General features: G+C 36.6%; 1 protein-coding gene and 1 pseudogene across 2 annotated transcripts in view; both read left to right on the forward strand.

The window, feature by feature from the left end:
* Positions 1-19,885, forward strand: part of ESYT2 (extended synaptotagmin 2) — a 115,461-nt gene that overhangs the window by 59,663 nt on the left and 35,913 nt on the right. The gene's annotated exons all lie outside the window — the stretch shown is intronic.
* LOC110211170 (programmed cell death protein 5 pseudogene) lies at positions 695-19,867 on the forward strand (annotated as a pseudogene).

Raw genomic sequence — 19,885 nt, forward strand, 5'->3', positions numbered from 1 at the left:
TCAAGAGCTACAAGAACTATTATGTCATGGAACATTTGGTCATAACATATTAGTCAATGAGTAAACTTTTATTAAGTGCCTTCTTATGTGCCAGGCATTATGCTAATCATTGGGAATACAAAGAAAGACGCTTGATAGTCTCTTCCTTCAAGGAGCTCACAATCTAATGGAGGAGACAGCATGCAAACAAATGTATACAAATAAGCTGTACATAAGATTAAGAGGAAAACAACAATGGAGGTAAGGCAGTAGAATTAAGAAGGTTTGAGAAAGGTTTTCTATAGAAGGTGACATTGAAGCCCATCTGACTTGAGGAACTTGAAAGAACCAGCAAAGCCAGGATGGAGGACTTTCCAGGTGTGAGGGACAGCCAGGAAAAACATCCAGATCCAGGAGACAGAATGTCTTATTTTGGGTCCAACGAGGAAGGCAGTGCCATTTGATCTAAGAGAATATTGGGAAGCATAAGGTGTAAGAAGTTTGGAAAGGAAAGTGGGATAGGTTATGACAGGCCTTAAACGTCAAACAGAGGATTTTTTATTTGAGCCGTAAGGTAACAGGGATCCATTGGAGTTTATTAAATAGAAGATTGACATGATTGGACTTGTGATTTAGGAAAATATTATAGTACTAAAAGTATGATGAGTATTTAAAAAATATTAACCTGAAAATAATTGCAGCTTAAGCACTAATAATGGTTGTTAAGGATAAAATGGTAGAAAGAGTCTATAAAGAACTTGATAAGACACACCAGTCAGTATGGACTCTGGTAGTGGGAATTGCAAAGGTGGGAAAAGCTGGAGATGAGGAGAAATATATGGGAAAGTGGTTCAGAGAGGCCACAAACCTTTAGGTTATACCAAAGCTTCACATCTGTATATCATAAGCATTTTCATCAAAATAAAAAGAATTGGTAGGGACTGGACATGGCCAGCACCAAGTAATATCTCAAAGAATGAGAAATTTTAACAGACAGGAAAATATTTATTATTGATACAGGAGTTATCCCTGAGCCTGCTGTCTGCATAATGTGATCATCTCATCATCAGAGTGAAGGACACACTTTCTTATAAACTAGGAGAAAGAATGTGAATGAAAATTGTATAGAATAGGGGCAGCTAGGTGGTACAGTGGATAGAGCACCAGCCATGGAGTCAGGAGGACCTGAGTTCAAATCCAGCCTCAGACACATAATACTTACTACCTGTGTGACCCTGGGCAAGTCATTTAACCCCATTGCTTAGCCCCTGCCCCCCCCCAAATGTGTAGAGTAAAATTGATTTAACCTTCATTAAATAAGCTTCTGAAAATAAAAAAAAGGGAAGTGAACAGTGAAAATGACATCAAAACCAACTTTAATAATGTCATCTAGAAATTAGACAAATGTAATTGGTAAAATGAGAAATTGTTAGAAGATTAAAAGAGCCCAGAAAATACTTTGTAATGATAGCTAATAATAGCTTTCATTTTTATATAGCACCTGCTAAATGCCAGGCACAGCATGTTATAAATATTTTCTCATCTGATCCTTACAAAAACCTTGGAAATAGGTGTCAGCAAATATTTGACTTACTTGCTAGGCAGAGAAATGGTTGCCGCAAGGAGCAATGGGTTAGAATAGAAATTAATCTGTAAATTCTTTTAAAAAATAATGTTTTGTCTTTTCCCCAAATACATGTAAAGAGAATTTTTAACATTCATTTAAGAAAATCTTTAGTTTTAAATTCTCTCCCTCCCTCTCCCTCCCATTCCCCCTCCATAAGATGGTAAGCAGTTTGATATAGGTTATGCATATGAAATAATGCAAAACATGTTTTCATATTAGTCATGTTGTAGAAAAAGACAGACTAAAAAAATTCATGAGAAAATAAAGTGAAAAATAATATATTTCAATCTTCATTCAGACTCCATCAGTTCTTTCTCTGGGTGTGGATAGAATTTTTCATCATGAGTCCTTTGGAATTGTCTTGGATCATTGCATTTCTGAGAATAGCTAAAGTCATTCCTGGTTGATCTGTAAAGTCTTAAGGAGACAAAGAATGATGAGTGATTTTGAGCAGTATTTTCTCGTAAAATGAATAAAAGCAGTAGAAGACAAAATTGGTCTAAAGAAAGCTTGGCAGGCCATCTAGATAAGCATAGTCATCCCAATGGCATTTGTAAGACGATCACCAGAAAAATAACTGCAGCTTGTGTGCCATTATCTTTTGTAGATGAGGAGATAAGACAGACTCTACAAAGAACTTGGTAATACAACGTTAAAAACTTTCTTCCAGCAAAGTATCTTTCATGCATATGAAATAGCAAGGCTTCTTTTTTTTTAAATTTTTTTCCTTTTTTTCTTTTTTAAAAAAATTTTATTAATTTATTTTGATTTATCAACAATCACTTCCATATGCTTTTGAGTTTAAAATTTTTCTTCCCCTTCCTCCCCACCACCGTCCCCAAGACGGCGCACAATCTCATGTAGGCTATACATTTACATTCCTATTAAGCATATTTTCACATTAGTGAAGTTGTAAGTAAAAATTAAAACCAATAGGAGGAACCATTAGAAAGAGGAAACAAAACTCAAAAGAAGAGAAAAAAAAGATAGCGATTCAACTTCCATAGTTCTTTCTTTGGATGTGGATAGCATTTTCCATCGCGAGGACTCTGGGGATGTCTTATATCCTTGTATTGCTGAGAAGGGTTAAGTTTATCAATATTAGTCATCGCACAACATGGCTGTTATTGTGTACAAAGTTCTCTTGGTTCTGCTCACTGCACTCAGCGTCAGACCATACAAGTCTTTCCAGGTTTTTCTGAAGTCAGCCTGTTCATCATTTCTTGTAGCACAATAGTATTCCATTACATTCATATACCACAGCTTGCTCAGCCATTCCCCAGTTGATGGGCATCCTCTCAATTTCCAATTCTTTGCCACCACAAAAAGAGCGGCTATGAATATTTGTGTACATGTGGGTCCTTTTCCCATTTGTATGAGAAATAGCAAAGCTTCTTGAGGGAAAGATGGGGTAGTATGTACTGGATGAGTCAACCATTCACACTGCCTAGACCACTACCTCCCCTTAGACTCCAGTAGAGAAAGTCTAGGACTCTGCACCTAAGAACTGTAAGAACAGCAAGTAAGATCCCCAACACCACTTCTAGCCAGGCCCCCCATGGCCATCATTCTGAGGAGTAACATTTATGGAGATGTAACCTGGAAACTACATATTCAGGTTCTACAACCTAGCATTCCTTGGCAGCCACAGCTACTGAAGACCTAAAAGAGACAATTCTCATCACTAAAGTACTTGACACTTTCAAGAAGTTAAGTGGATGTAATATTTACAATGGAAATGGCGTATTTTTGTTGTTCAGTCTTTTTCAGTCATGTCTGCCTCTTTGTGACCCCTTTTGGTATTTTCTTGGCAAGGGTACTAGGAGTGGTTTGACGTTTCCTTCTTCAGCTCATTTTACAGATGAGAAAACTAAGGCAAACAGGGTTAAGTGACTAGTGTCTGAGGCCAGATTTAGATTTGGGAAGATGAGTCTTCCTCACTTCAGGCCTGATGCTCTGCGCCACCTAGCTGTCCCTAGGAAATGGCATTAAAGAAGATGAATTGCTGTCTGCTTTGCTATTTCATAGTAACGACCATTGTGCCGTTCTGTAGGCCTTGAAGTTAAAACGTTCTCTGTGTGTTGTCTTCCTTTATCAGAATTTGAGGTTTTTGAGAGTAAGGATTATTTTTTCTTACCCTTCTAATTAAAAGATATGAACCTGGGTATTCCTGACTTAAAATCCAGCATTCTTTCTACTTTATCATGCTTTCTCATTATAGAGATTTTTCATTAAGACTTCTATATATAAATATTATAGTATATTTAAATTGCAGTTCAGAAACTGCCTAGTTTCATTTTTATATGCTAAACTATATTAAATCTGGACTATTATTTCCAGAGTGACTGAATCCAGTGTCTTTAATTATGGGAGTCACAATGTGACACACATTTTAAAGTGTATGGTAATTAAGAAAGTATCTTTAATGAATTGTCATTCATCAAAGAACTTCATTCAGATTTATGGAAGTGTGTAATTAATCAGACAAAAATTATAGTAGAGTAGAAAAGAGAAAAATCTCGGTGGAATGCTTCATAGTCTTAATTTCCAGTGTTTGATGACAACTCTGGAGTTGTTTGCAGCGACGAACCTAACATTTTGCATCATAAGATGTGGCTTTTCCAAGCGAAGCATAACGGTTTTTGTGGAATGAGTTCATGGCTTTCAGAAATGCAAGTCTCACTGGCTCTACAGCTTCCCGAAATAGAAGTCTTACTCATGCAGTTGCATTGGTTTCAGTTGCTCTGAGGCTTGTTCTTTGTGTGGAAATAGGCATCCTATTTTAGTTGCCTTTCAAGAGCTTTTTCCTAAAACATAGATTTTATCATGTCCCTCCACTGCTCAAAAACCTCCCACCTTTATTGATGCCTTTTGCGTAACCTGTTCCCTCAGCTTGGAGTGTCTTCCCTTTAAAAGTCAAAATGCCACCTATTTTCCCCCAGTTCACATTTCACTCTGCCTTTTCAACCTACTGCTGCTCCAGCCCACACTGATCTCCCCTTTTTCTGACCATAGTCTGGCCCACTCACAGGGCACTTGATTATATTCTTTGTTTTAATTCTAATTTAATTTGTTATTAATATGTATGACTTCAAATGTGGGCCATAAACTGTTAGAATAATGTTTTGTAGTACTTTTCAAAAATGCCCAGAGCCATGCTGAAAATGTGTTAAATAAATGCTTCTGAAAGTATTCAGGTAGATAGCTATCTCTAGAATAGTTTTATTATGAATATTATTACATGGGCTTCCAGAAAAGTTCATCCATTTCTGTGATTCTCTATGTGATATCAACCCTTGAGCTTCATCTGCCTATGCCTACTTCATTTGAAGTCTGAGTAGGACATAGCATCTTCAGAAATAAGGGTATTTATTTTAGTGCCTGGAGCCCTAAGTTGTGGACAACTGCTATTTCATGGTGATGGTAATAATGATAATTTCTCTAAATAATCTGTTGTAGGGATTCCTAACCTACTTTGTTTCTTGGACTCCTTTTGGCAGTTCTAGCACAGTACAGCCCCATGCCATACATTTGCGAGGCAGCATAGTGCAGTACGGAGCCAGAATCGTGGGGTTCAAATACTGTACTCATGCTGTGACCCAGAAGCAAGTCATTTCACCTCGGTTAGCCTCAGTTTTCTTGGAAATCACAGGATCATATACTTAGAGCTGGAAAGGGCCTTAGCAATCATTTCATCCATCCCTCTAGCCCTATCATTTCACAGGTAAGAAAATGGGTTGTGCAGAGGTTACATGTCCAGGATCACCCGAGGATGTGATAAAGCCAGGATTTGAATCTTGGTTTTCTGACTACAAACATCCCAGTGCTTTTTGCCCTGTACCATATTACCCTACCTTATCTATAAACTTGAAATAATGCTATGCTGCTCAGGAAATTTGAGTTGTCAGTGAAAATTAATAGTAAATTAATAGTAGAGTACTCTTAAAAGTGTAAACTACTGAGGCTTAAAGAAAACCTGAAATAATCTTTTCTTAAAATGTCTTTGTATTCATATTTTATGTTTGATTAATATTAATGTTCTTCTAAAAAGAGAGGGAATATAGCATAATGAAGAGAATGCTGGACTTAGAAATAGGAGACTAGGACTCAAACATAGCCGTGGAATTTACTTCTAGGTGTAATCCTCAGGTTAATTTACATAATTTTAAATAATCTGTTTTCTTGTGTATAAAAACGTATATATAATAATGCTAATAAAGTCATAAAATTATTGTGAAGAGCATGCTTTATAAACCTTAGCTTCATCTTCAGTCTGTAATTTTGTCATTTGAGTAAACCTTTAACTGATGAAAATTTCTGCCCTTTCAAACTTCCCTGGATCCTTGCTGAAGTTGAACAGTTCAGAACCTCACAGCTCTCCTAGTGATGAAGCCCTTTGAATCACCTTAGGCTTGGTACTCAGACCGCAAGCATATATTATCAAGACATCCTTAAAGTATTTCCAGCTTAGTGTAGCCTTCGGGACCTTAACATCACCTCCACACCACAGTGAGGTATTGGAGCAGGACTTCAGTGGAGGTACAAAACGTTGAAGTTTTATATAAATGCAAGTTACTGTTATTACCCAGTCTTTAATCATTCAGCAAGGATTTGTTTAACTGCTATCATAATAATCGTATCTTATCCTTAACATGCTGGCTTTTAATCTATAAAATTCTTTATATATTTTATATATTTGATCATTACAACATTTGAGCTATCATCACATATTTTTCCTTTTCATTACTAAACTAGTATTTAGAAAGCATAGTCTATACTTGTAGCCTCTGTTTACTCACTACTAATTCACTTCTCACTCTCTAGAAATCAACTTGATAAAATGAAAAACTTCACAATAATCATAAGCTTTCCAAAATGGGATGGGCTCCCTTTGGAGGTAGTGGGTTCTCTCTTCCTGGAAGTTTTGAAACAAAGGCAGTTGTGACCGATTGTGAAATGTTGCTCTTCTTAGTTGCTTTGATTACTCTCCCATACTCAGTTAAGAAAGTTGTGTCTCCAAGACTGTCGAGGTCTTTTCCTTACTCATCATTCCCTACAATGTGTCATAGTTACTTGTGTTCATTGTACCAAATGCACAACATTCTTTTTGGGTAACCTGCCTCATTTTTCTCTTCCTAGCTTCTGGCATGTTGCCTTCTGTTTAGTAGGAACTTAATTAAAGTTTACTTAATAGATGAGTCTTGAGAGGCAGCTCATAGAAGTATTATTATCAACCAAGTTTTAGGGGATAAGGAATTGAGAGTTCATTGTGGTGAAGTGACATGTATCAGGTCCCACAGTAAACAGGAAAACAAGTCTTAGTCCACTCCCATTATGTCCTGCCACTAATTGGACTTTCTTCTACATAACGCTGAACACTGAGCTCTAGTCCTTTTTTTCTTTCTTTCTTTCTTTTTTTTTTTTTTGGTGTGGCAATCAGGGTTAAATGATTTGCTCAGGGTCACACAGCTAGTAAGTGTTAAGTGTCTGAGGCCAGATTTGCACTCAGGTCCTCTTGACTCCAAGGCCAAAGCTCTATTCACTGTGCCACCTAGCTGCCCTGAGAGCTAGTCTTACTAGCAGCTTGTGACAGGGTCATTTTTAAGAAGTAGGACCTTGCTTTTGTAAAATGAAAGCAAAGTAAAGGCATTTAAATTCAAAGTCATTGCAGAGAAGGATTTTAAAGAGCAGAATTAGCCGAATGGAAAGAGGCACAAAAACTCACTGAAGAAAATAATTCGTTAAAAATTAGAATTGAGCAAGTGGAAGCTAATGATTTTATGAAACATTAAGAAACAATAAAAGAAAACCAAAAGAATGATAAATAGAAGAAAATAGGAAATGTCTTATTGGAAAAACAATTGATCTGGAAAATAGATTGGGGATATTTATTTTAAAAATTAGTGGACTATCTGAAAGCCATGATCAAGAAAGAGCCTAGACATCATATTTCAAGAAATTATCAAGGAAAACTGCCCTGATAACCTTGAACCATAGGGTAAAATAGAAATTGAAAGAATCTACTCCTGAAAGAGATCCCAAAGTGAAAACTCCCAGGAATATGATAGCCAAATTCCAGAGTTCCCAGGTCAAGGAGAAAACATTGCAAGCAGCCAGAAAGGAACAGTTCAGTTATTCAGGAGCTATAGTCAGGATAACACAAGATTTAGCCATTTCTACATTAAAGGATTGGAGGAGTTGGAATATGATATTCTGGAGGGCAGACGATCTAGGATTGCAACCAGGAATCACTTATCCAGCAAAATTAAATATAATCCTTCAGAGGAATAAATGGACATTCAGTGAAACAGAGGACTTTTAAGCATTCCTGTTGAAAAGACTAGAGCTAAATAGAAAATTTGACTTTCAAATGCAAGACTCAGGAGAAACATAAGAAGATAAACAGGAAAGAAAATCATAAGACATTCAGTAAGGTTAAGCTGTTTACATTCCTCTGTGGAAAGATGATACTTGTAACTTCTAGGAACTTCTGTCAGTTTTAGGGCCAGTTAGAAGGAGTATACATATACAGAGGCAAAAGTGTGAGTTGACTGTGATGGGATGACATCTTAAAAAATAAAATTAAGGGGTAGAAAAGAGAGAGGTAGAATGAGATAAATTATCTCACATAAAAGAGGTGATAAAGAGTTTTTACAGTGGAGGGGAGAACGGGAAAATCATGGGGTGATAGACAATGCTTTAACCTTATCATTGGAATTGGCTAAAAGAAGGAATAACATACGTGCTCAGTTGGGTATAGAAATCTGTCTTACTCTACAGAGAAGTAGGAGGGAAAGGGTAAAAGAGAAGCAGGAGGCTGATAGAAGGGTGGGCAGATGGTGGGAGGTGGTGGTCAGAAACAGTTTTGAGGGGGGGCAGTGTGAAAGGAAAGAGAAGGATAAACAGGAAAAAATAGGATGGAAGGAAATGCACAGTAATCATAACTATGAAAAACTTTTTACAGCAAGTTTCTCCCATAAAGGCCTCATTTCTCAATTATATAGAGAACTGAATCTAATTTATAAGAAATTTATAAATGGTCAAAGGATATGAAAGGCAGTTTTCAGACAAAGAAATAAAAGCTATCTATACTCATGTGGAAAAAATGCCCTAAATCATTAGAGAAAAGCAAATTAAAACAACTTTAGGTACTACCTCACACCTATCAGATTGGCTACTGTGACAGAAGAGGAAAATGACAAGTAATGGATTAAATATGGGGAAATTTGGACACTAAAGTATTGTTGGTGTTGTGAACTGATCCAGCCAAATAGAGGTTAGTTTGGAACCATGCCCAAAGGGCTATAAAACTTTGCATACTGTGACATAGCAATACTGCTTCTAGGTCTGTATCTCAAAGAGATTTTTTTATTTAATGGAAAAGAACCTATTGCTACAAAAAATATTTATAGTAGCTCTTTTTGTGGTGGCCAAGAATTGGAAATTGAGGGGATGTCCATCAATTGAGGGATGGCTTAATGAGTTATGGTCTATGATTGTGATGGAATACTATTGTGCTATAAGAAATGATGAATAGGATGCTTTCAGAAAAATTTGGAAAGACTTATATGAAGTGATACAAAGTGAAGTGAGCAGAACCGGGAGAACATTGTACTCAGTAGTAGCAATATTGTATGATGATCAGCTGTGCATGACTTAGCTGTTCTCAGTAATACAGTGTTGTAAGACAGTTCTAAAAGATTTATGATGAAAGATATTATCTACCTCCAGAGAAAGAACTAACGGAGTCTGGATACAGAGTGAAGCATACTTTTTTTTTTAACTTTTTTTGTCTAATTTTTTTTTCACATGACCAATGGAAATATGTTTTGCATGACTGCGCATGTATAGCATATAATTGATTGCCTCTTCAATGAAGGGGAGGGGAGGGAGGCACAAAATAATTTGGAACTGAATTTTAAATCCATGTTAAAAATTGTTTTTGCGTGTAATTGGAAAAAAATAAAATATTTAAAATAAATGGTACATTTTGAATATATTATATACTTTAAAATAAAAATCAAAAGTCTACATAAAAGATTTACAGTTTCATATATGATCTTTTTTTTTGTACATGGAAATGCTCATTTTATTTGGTGTTATTAAAATTCAGAATAAATTTTTTAATGACTTACAAAGAAAAAAAGAATTTCTAGAAAAAAATGAAATGGAAGATTTTTAAAATTAGAATTTAAATAAGAGCTCTGGAATAAAACATTAAAAGTGGAGTAACTCACTTAGAACACAAGGTAGAAAACTTTACTGAAGAAGTAGAGCTCCTAAAGTAGAGAATAGAGCTATCAGAAATAAATGACTACAATAGACAGCAAGGAATATTAGAACAAAACAAAGCCAAAAGATTAGGGAAACAGGGTGGGAGTAGAGAAGCTAGGGGAAAAAATATTTAAGTTATCTACTTTCGAAGAAAATCAAGAAGAGAGAATTTAAGAATCATCAAACTTCCTTAAAAAAAACACCACCACAAAACAAAACTGAGCTGAAAACATTGGTACTATGTTCAAGAACTGAAAAAAAGAAAACTGCACATCTTTTAGAACCAGAGGGCAGCATGAAAATAGATGAGACCAGCTCTAGAAAGATGAACCAATCTGAAACATTTGTAATTATGTGGCAAAGTCTCCAGGTCTTCAAAGATAAAATATTTCAAGCAGCCAGACCAGAAAGTGCCAATTAGTTATTTATATGCCAACCAATTTGATTAGTTAAATAGATGAATATTTACAAAACTATAAAATGCCCACATCATCAGAATAAGAAACAGAAGAATGAAATAACACAATCTTAGGGGGAAAAAAATTGAACAAACCTGTAAGAAACCTCCAAAAGGGAAAACCCTGAAAACAGATTTTAAAGTTAATTTTATCAGACATTCAAAAAAGACTTCCAATATTGCATAAATTGTTGCAACAATAGAAAAATAAGACATTCTATACCAAACTCCTTTTCATTCAATATGATCCTGATTGCTAAACTAGAGGGAGATGGAGCAGAAAAAGAAACTGTAGAACAACACTTCTCTACACTTTTCAACCTATGAAGTTGGTTTTAAAAAATATTTTGATAGCTATATTTCATTATACTTGGTTTACTTTGTAATCCTGTGGGTTTAATTTTATGCTTTTAAAAGCATTGTTTTGAGAAAGGGATCCATAGGCTTCATGCAAAAAAGTTGAGTTCTTGATGTACACTAATAGCTCTCATGAATATCAATACAAAAGTACTAAATAAAATATCTGTAAATAAGCTTTAGCATCAGCAAAAAATGTTATAAGCTATAACCAGATAATATTTATATCAGGAACCCAGAGTTGATTCATCATTAGGAAAACCGCATGTAATATATCATTGATAATAATAGTAATTTTTTAAAAAATAAGACAAAAAAGAGCATTCATAGAATATTTTAAGCATTAAAAATACTTTATATACAAAATGGCCGAAGGAAGTTCAGAAGGATATGGAGACAAATAAAGCAAATACTATGTTGAATTTAACGTACCCTTTTAAAATAATCCATAAGTAATAGATATTTACACTATTGTATATAGCTCTCTTTTTTAATGTGTACATATTCATGTTTAGTAATGTTTGTGAAGTTTGTAATAAACATTTTAAAAGGAATTTAAAAGAAATCATCTAGTCTCACCCTGTCATTTTACAAGTGAGAAAACTGAGGCCCAGACCAGTACAGTAACTTACCTTAGGGAACACTTGGTTAATTGGTAGCAGAACTGAAAAGAGCACAAGCCCCAGAACTAGAGGACATTGCTTGTAGTCTTTGGCTCTGACACTTCCTATGACCTTGAGCAAATCACTTAACTTCTCCAGGTCTCAGTTTCTTTAATGAGTGTGTCCATGCTAATCTGCTTTTGTCGTTTCTGCTTCATGGCTCAGTTGAACTTTTTTCTAATGCTTTTTTTTTTTAAGCTAAGCAGTGGGGTTAAGTGACTTGCCCAGGGTCACAAAGCTAGTAAGTGTTATGCATCTGAGGCTGGATTTGAACTCAGGGCCTCCGGAGTCCAGGGCCGTTGCTCTGTCCACTGCACCACCTAGCTGCCCCGATACTTCTCTTTTCCACATGAGTTAAAAGACTTCTTTTCTGTCATTGAAATACAAAACTTATATGAGTTTGTACAACCAAGAGCAGTTTGGGTACATTATGCCAATATATTAGAAAATTGATTTAAGGATATGTAATCTGGAATCCATTTAGGAGGAAGAAAAGGTATTAAGACCCTGAACTATGCAGCATAGTACAGAATCAGATCTACTAAATTTCCGTGGAATGAATAATTTAAATTCTAAAAATAATGGTTTTCATCTTGAACGTGAACAGAGAAAATCAGATTTTGGTGTATATTTTAACTCTAGAATTCCAAGTATCCATGAAAGTAATTCAGTTTTGCTAATTGAAATAAACCCTTCTGAAAAATTTTATTTTATTTTAAAGTAATTCTAAGTTTAAGAGTGACTTGTAGCTGGTCATTGTGGCACATGTCTGTAATCCCCGCTACAGAGATTACTAAGTCTCAAGAAACCCTTGCCTTCAGGAGTTCTGATGCAAATAAGGCTAAAGTCTGTTGGGTGTTTGCCCTGCTGTACAAATGTGGTAAGCCCTGGTCATCAAAGAGTCACTAGGCTGCTTGGGGAGGGGTTGAACCCGCTCTAAGTAAAAGAAGATCCAAGTGCTTAAAAGCTTGTTTGCCTGAACCCTGGAATTATTGGGCTATAAGTGGCCACTGCATTTCTAACTTGGGCAAGATAGGAAGACCCAATCTTCCCCTTCCTCCCTTACCCCCCCAAAAAAGTTAACTGGTGGAACAGAGGAAAATGTAGTAGGCCTCATTTAAAAAAAAATTATAAACCAAAAGTTACACATTTATCATTTTTGTTTTTATACTGTCAAGTAGAATTTTGTTTCTCTTCCTTAAAATTTGGACATGTATTCATTTTCATAATCTGACACTGAATCATTTTGTTGTTCTTTCAGCTGTGATAAAGATTAAAATTTGAGCAGTTTGGCTTGATTATTTCCTACAAGGGATAGAACATATAATTGAATTTGAAGTTTAATATTCCCTAGTTGACGCTTTCCTTTCACTGAATCCCTAGATCTACTTCTGCAATATTTTCCACACCCATTTACTTCTTTCTTTCTCATTGCCAATGACCCTATTCTAGACCCTCTTTTCTCAGTAACTTCCTCACAGGTATCTTAATTGTCTCCCCTCCAGTTCATCATTCACACTACTACCAGATTGTTTTTCCTTATGTTATCACATAACTCCTCTATTAAGGATCTTTTAGTGACTTGCTTTTATTAAAATAAAGTACAGACTCCTTAACTAGCTAGCCTTAGCTCGTATAATGCCTTCCCATATATTTTCTCATTCACCCAACCTAGACATTTCCTCATACTGTTTATATATGTTGGTTTCCCACTTCTATATTTTAAGTATTAGTCAACATTTATAGAGTGACTTAGGATTTATTTGCAATATATTTTCCCATTTTCCTTGTAATAGCCCAATAAATTGTGTACTATAGGTATTATTATTCTCTTTTTTACAAATGTGCACATTGTTGCAGAATCAGGGAGTGTTTTCTATAGCAATATTTGTATCATGAGCAGAACTGAAATTTCTTTAATGTGTTCTAAAAAAGAAGTCTGTGATCATTATCTCTGTTGGCAAGTTTTCATCATATTATTTGTTCCTAAGTTTGTTCTTTGGGAAATCATTAATTCTTTTAATAAGTTCCTTAATGCTGTATACTATTAACTGTTCCTACTTTACAAGAAATGGCTATCTTTGCTGAGAAAAACCCGAAATTGGGTCATGAATAGTCGAATGTGACTGAAACAACTGAATAACAACAAACTTTCCAAGATGTATTAGATTTCCAGTGTCTGTATTGTCTGGTTCTATTATACATCACTCAAGTACACATGCTAGTATATTTCTTAATGGAATCTCAGGACATAGAAATTGTCCTAAAAACTACTGTAAAGAAATGGTAATATCTTCTGATCTTCATAAAATACTGACTACTTAGAAAAAAGTTTATATATTACTGTAGAGAATGAGCAGAACATAGGATAGGGATGGGCAACTAGGTGCTACAGTGGATGGAGCACTGGGCCTGGAGTCAGGAAGACCTGAGTTCAAATTCAGTCCTAGTCACTAGCTGTGTGACCCTGGGCAAGTTATTTCATCTTTTTTGCCTCAGTTTCCTCATCTGTCAATGAGCTGGAGAAAGAAATGGCAAACCATTCCAGTATCTTTGCCAAGAAAAGGCCAAATAGGGTGAGAGAGTTGGACACAACTGAAGTTACTAAACAATAACAACAGGATAGGGAGAGGACTTTATTGGTAAAGGGTATTCACATATGGTCAAGCTCTCTTTGCCAGTGTAAGCCAGCACCTTCTCTACAACTGTTAATTACTGGAACACTGAGAGCTTAATTGACTTGCCCAGGATCACAGTACTTGTACATGTCAGAGGTAGAACTCATATTCAGATCTTCCTGGCTCTTTACCTCATTGGATCTAGTTTTTTTTTCTTTTCTATTTTTTCCACCCTTTCAGAATCTCTTCTAGGATCAGGATGTTGGACTTGCTTGTGGAAAATGCTTCAAGTCTATTTCCAGTTTATAATTGAATTACTTGCTTCTTCTTTGGGAGGATTTCTACATTTGCAATGATTTTTTAATATAGTCAATGTTTTCTTTGATTTATTCATTTATACATCTTTAAAGTCTGAATTAGGGCTTTGTTCTAGGTTTTGGCTTCAACTATAGTGTGCTTTTGAGTAGGATAGTTAGCCCAGCTTTGTCTTTACTTGAGTCTCCTGGGTTTCCATGCTGACTTCCATCTCTTCCACAGTTAGGCCCCTCTAAATCTTTGAGGTTCAAAGGGCTGGCTCTTCAGGGCCATTTACAGTGTTTTATGACAGAGTGCTGGGAACCTCAGGGCCCCTGGGATGGGCCATGGCTGTTCTGCTCTGAGTGCTGTGGAACAACTTTGGTTTGACAGTGCCCATTGCTATTCTGTTAGGCTTCCAGGGTCTCGACCCTGGAGGTATCTGACCACTTTGGAGCTATATTAGTGAGGCTCTAAGCTCTTGCTATCTTCTAACATGGAGCCTTGCAGACAACATCTGTCCCTTGCCCATTTCTAGGACACCTTGGGAAGATCCTCTCTGCTATGCTAGCTTTGCTGACAAGGTCCCCATTCCTATTGCCTTTGGGCTTCTGATTGGCCTCTTGTGAATTTTCAGCGTGGAAGAAGTAACATAATGTAGTTTCTTATTGGATTTCTTAGTCATTACTCAGTTTGGTGTGAATTTCATGCTGTTGGTACTATAGATTTATGGGAGCTGGCAATCTGCCTCTTGTTCAAGCAGCTATCTTAGTCTGAAGTCCTATAAAACTTTTGACCAGCAGTCCTTTGAAGTTAGGTATTGCAAATGTTTACCTTCATTTTACTGATTAGTAGAAGGCAGTGGTTGTTGTTAAGTCCTTTTCCAGTTGTATCTGACTCTCTTTGACCTCATTTGGAGTTTTCTTGGCAGTGGTTTGTCATTTCCTTCTGCAGCTCATTTTACAGCTGAGGAACTGAGGTAAACAGGGTTAAGTGACTTTCACAGGGTCACACAGCTAGTAAAGGTCTGAGGCCTGATTTAAACTCATGAAGTTGAGTCTTCCTTACTCCAAGCCTGGTGTGAAATCCACTGTGCCACCTAGCTGCCCCTGAAGGGAGAAGGGAGTGGAGTAGACACTTTAAAGGAAAAATTATTGAACTTAGTAACTGAATGTGTTGGGGGAGTGAGAAGAGTCGGATGACTATAGTGTTTCTAGCCTGTGTAATTAAGAGAATAGTAGTCTTTGACATCAAGAAGTAGGAGATAATTGGAATAGAAATAAAATGTCTTTTTGACTTTAGGAATATTGAGTTTGAGTTGTAACAGAATATCCAGGTGGAAATATCCTGAACATCTTAGAAAATGAGACTAGCTCTCTGGAGACAGGTGGGACTGGAGGACTTGGTTTCCTGTTTCTTAACATGAAAGCATATTTGGAAGCTTTGGGAGAAGATAAAGTCCCAGAGATGACTTGTAAAGAGAAAGAAGAATCTAGTGTAGAATCTATAGAAATAGTACCATTGGAAGGATGAAAGAAGGAAGAAGAGGAGAAATCTGAGAAGTAAAAGAACTAGAATACTGTATTACCAGATAATTAAAAACTTCATTGACTTTCAAGAAATTGTTATAATCAGCAGTCTTTTATGGCTTTCCAGAGTTGTGTAGGAAGATGAGCACTAAAGAAATACTGCTGTATCTGGCAACTGGGAAAAACCATTGTTAATCTTGGAAGGAATAGTTACTTTTAAAAAAATATCATTTTTTCAGTCAACAAAAATTTATTTTTTCTCCCTCCTACCCCCACTCTTACCTCTGTTAGAAACATGTATAGTTAAGTGAAACAAGTTTCCACATTGGCCATGTTCAAAAAATATTCTGCACTGTGAATGACTTATCAGGAGGTGAGTAGCATGATTCTGGAATTGTGATTAGCCATTACACTGATCAGAATTCTTACATTTTTCAAAGTTGTTTGTTTTTACAATACTGTTGTTACTGTATAAATTTTTCTTTGGGTTCTCTACATTTCATTCTTCATCAGTTCATATAGGTCATTCCAAGTTTCTTTGAAACCATCCTCTTCATTATTTCTTAACAGCAAAATGATGTTACATTACATTTGTGTACTATAACTTGTACAATCATTCCCCAGTTAATGGGGACCTCCTCAGTTTCTAATTTCTTGACATCACAGAAAGAATTGTAAATTTTTTTTATATCCTCTTATGGAGTTTGTTTTGTTTACGACTAATCTCTTTCTTAATCTAGTCTTCCTCTAATTCTTCCTCGTTTCTCACCTTTTCCTTCTATTTTCCTGTTCAGTGAAATGCATTTCTCTCCCCAGCTATGTGTGTGTATTCTGTCTTTTGATCAGTTTAATAAAGAGTTTAACCTTTTTAAGTCCCTTATGATTGTTCATTCTTGTTTACCTTTTTATATTTCTTTTTACTCTTCTGGTTGTACTTCAAAGTTTCTATGCAGTTCTGGTCTTTTCATGAGGAATGCTCAGAAGTCCTCTATTTCATCAAAGGTTTGTCTCCCCTCCCCCCCTATAGGATTATACACTTTTGCTAGGTAAGTCATTCTTGGTTATATGTCTATATCCTTTGCCTTCTGAAATATCACACTCCCAAGTTCTCTGTTCCTTTAAATGGTGGCTGCTAAATCCTGCGTGATCTTGGCTGTAGCTTTTTGGTACTTGAATTCTGTCTTTCTGACTAATGAAAATATTTTTTCTTTGCTTTCAGTTTTTGCTATAATGCTCCTAGGACTTCTCATATTGGGATTTCTTGTAGGGGGTGCCTGGTGAATTCTTAGCCTGGTTTTGGGTCTGAGCAGGGAGCTTTTGGGCTTGCCTTTTAGGAGATTGCTTCTGAACTTGGTTGCTTTCAACCAGTGAAATGTTCTGAAAAACCAGAATGGCAGAACTTAAGGCTCCCCTTTAGTTTGGGATTTTTGCTCTGATTATTCTGCTTAAGACTAGGTTAGAAGCTGAAAATGAATACTTGCTCTGTTCTTGGGAGTGAAAGCCATATAGTTGCTACTTGCTTCTGAACTTGAACCTTTCTTGGTTAACAGTCTAGGTCTGTGACCATACCTCATCCTGTGACACCACTGCCCCCTCCTTTAATCCACCTTCCATCTGTGACTTGGAAGTGGGTAGAGCTGCCAAATACCTGTTCCTGTACCATATGCAAATTTAAGGTTCTTGTGCTACATCTGGTACCTTCTCTTTCCATGGTGTACAACCTTTCCTTGCAGTGGAGGGTTCCATGCTTGGCTGTAGGCCAGACACCATCCCCAGTGTCTGCAGACTTCTCTTTCTGTCTCTCTTTGCCTACTTGGCATGGAAAAATGACTCACTTTGATTTTTTTTTCTGAATTTCCTGGTAAGTATCCAGTCTGGTGCATTTTCTAGATGTTTTGGAAGAAATTTTCCTTTTTTTTTTTCTCTTTTGAGATTACTGTACTTTTTGTTATTCTGCCCTCTTTAAGAAACAGTTTAATAGAAGTAGCAGGTGGACATGGAAAGGAAGAAGCTAGGCTGGCAAGGAGTTGAGGAATTATTGGGTAATAAGTGTAGATTACTATTTTGAGGAATTTGTCAGCAAAGTCAAAAATGAAAAGATAGAGAAAAAGAGGCAGTGTAGGGAGTCAAGGGGCTTCGGTCCTTGATGTTTCTAGTCAGCTCATCTTCCACCCAATTAGACCCGCTGTGGCAGATGAAGACCTGGAGGCCCTCTGGAAGCAGAGGCTGGCTGAACTGCAGGCAAAGCACAGGGACTTTCCTGGCAACCCAGCGCAACAGGAGGCAAAACACAGGGAAGCAGAGATGAGAAATAGTATTTTAGCTGAAGTTTTGGATCAGTCAGCACAGACCAGGTTAAGTGATTTAGCTCTTGTAAAGCCAGAAAAGGCTAAAGCAGTAGAGAACTACCAAATACAGATGGCAAGATGTGGACAAGTGAGTGCAAATGTATCAGAGCAAGGACTGATAGAAATTCTTGAAAAAGTAAGCCCGCAAACAGAAAAGAAAATAACAGTTAAGTTCAACAGAAGAAAAGTAATGGATTCTGATAAAAATGATTAATATTGAAATCTAGTGTTTAAAGACTCATGAACTTCTTGAAAATTTTCTAGAAAACGATAATACTTGGCAGAAGTGAAGATCTAATTAAATGGTAACTTTGCTTTTTATATACATTTTGAGAAAGAGAGGCAAATAAAAAAGACTTGTTTATGTTAAAAAAAAAAAAGCAGCAGCAGCAGCAGTGTGGTGTAGTGGAAAGAGCACAAGAGTTACCAGAAAACCTGGGGTCTTATCCCAGTCCTGCCAGTCCAAGCCTTGTGGCCTTGGGCAAGTCATTAACCTCTCTGAATTTCAGTTTCCTTTGTCCGAGTGAGTGCATTATGTTAGATGATCTCTATGGCCCCTTCTAGCTAAGTCAGCACGCTTGAGGGAGGTGGTTTTTTTTTTTTTTGGTTGGTTGTTTTTGTTTTTTTAAAGAATGAGATAAAAAGATTTTTAAAGAATGAGTGGATATATGAGGATGAGGGAATAATTCATTGATAGTTGTTCAAGAGAGCGGGTAGCCTTGCAGAGGAAAGGACATAGTAATTCCTGAGACAGGAGAAAAGGCCAGGTGAACATTTTGTGTAGAAGGTATATGGAAGAGGATGGAAAGAGAGCTTGAGAGAGTTCATTCTTCTCAGTAGAGTAAGGGAGTGAGGAGTTCTGAGTGAGTCTGTCAGGAGTGCACATGTAGATTTGGTAATTTGAGAGTGGAAAACAACCATTGCGAGGAGTATGGTAGTAGGCTCTTTAAGCAGCAGTGAAAATGTTCCTTTTGTTAGCCCTGTGAAAGATTCCACTGACATCTAGCTAATATGGAAAACTGAGATTTAAGTTACTTGACAGAACATCAGAAGTGATAGCAGTGGGGTCTTACTGCTTTGAGTCTTTGCTTTAAACTCCCTGGGTGTGAGATCCATCAAAGTGCTCAGGGGCAGAGAGATTAGAAGCATTCAGTTGAATCTTTAGTTCAGTTTGGCAAAAACAGCTTTCCCTGTAATGCTGATGTGTACTCTTAAGTTTGTTTTATTGACATTTTTCTAAGTTTTTATGTTGAAAGCTTGTAAAAACACTTTTATTTTGGTATTACATATATTAGTCCACTTAATAAAAGGATTCGTTCTGTGGAGTTTGGATTCAGTCAAAGGGCTGCACTTGGGGACCTGGAGGGCCACATGCGGCCTTGAGGCTGCAGGCTCCCCACTCCTGTTCTAGGTGATTTTTCAGATCCCTTCCGGTTTTACCATTTTATAATTCTAAGAATTTTAGTCTATACAATGCTAATTGAATCTTTCTTCTCCTAAGAAAGATCTTTCCTGCTTACTAGATGGTATGTATTTCAAATATATTCTATGGTAGTAAGGTAAATTTCAGCTCATATACTTCTGATTTATAGTGAGGACATGTTTGGTAGAAGCATGAATTCAGAATTCGGGGGGGGCAGTGTGTGTGTGTGTGTGTGTGTGAGTGAGAGAGAGAGAGAGAGAGAGAGAGAGAGAGAGAGAGAGAGAGAGAGAGAGGTTGATCCCGCTGTTGTGAATTTT

This window comes from Phascolarctos cinereus, unplaced genomic scaffold, assembly GCF_003287225.1.
Source record: "Phascolarctos cinereus isolate Bilbo 61053 unplaced genomic scaffold, phaCin_HiC Scaffold_1;HRSCAF=81, whole genome shotgun sequence".
NCBI classification, from domain to species: domain Eukaryota; kingdom Metazoa; phylum Chordata; class Mammalia; order Diprotodontia; family Phascolarctidae; genus Phascolarctos; species Phascolarctos cinereus.